A 446-nucleotide genomic window follows, 5' to 3' on the forward strand; every position below is an offset into this window, starting at 1 on the left:
GGTTGTGGTTGCTCATGGCACGCAAGAGATCAAGGTTTGGCTGGTTAGCATGACAATGTTAGCCCCTGCTGGTAGATTCTGTAACTACACCAAAAACTGCTTACAGAAAGCATCTTTCAGACATGTAAAATGTAACTTAGCAGGCTATTTATAAGTTTAAGAGATTACAAAATGACATTTCAAATAAAACGACTTTTTTAAAACGACAGGAAAATTCAAAATCCAAGACCGAAAACAAAAACACAAGTTTGGTTATATGGCTGATGGAAATATACTCTGCTTCTTTATATGTTGTTTAAATCAGTGGTTCCCAACACTGGTCCTGGAGGCACCCCAACACTGCACATTTTGCATGTCTCCTTTCTCCGACACGCCAGTTTCAGGTCTTGGAGTCTCTACTAATGAGCTGATGACCTGAATCAGGTGTGTTTGATTAAGGAGAAATG

The sequence above is a fragment of the Sinocyclocheilus anshuiensis genome, unplaced genomic scaffold, assembly GCF_001515605.1.
Source record: "Sinocyclocheilus anshuiensis isolate Anshui unplaced genomic scaffold, SAMN03320099.WGS_v1.1 scaffold1754, whole genome shotgun sequence".
Classification (NCBI taxonomy): Eukaryota; Metazoa; Chordata; class Actinopteri; order Cypriniformes; family Cyprinidae; genus Sinocyclocheilus; species Sinocyclocheilus anshuiensis.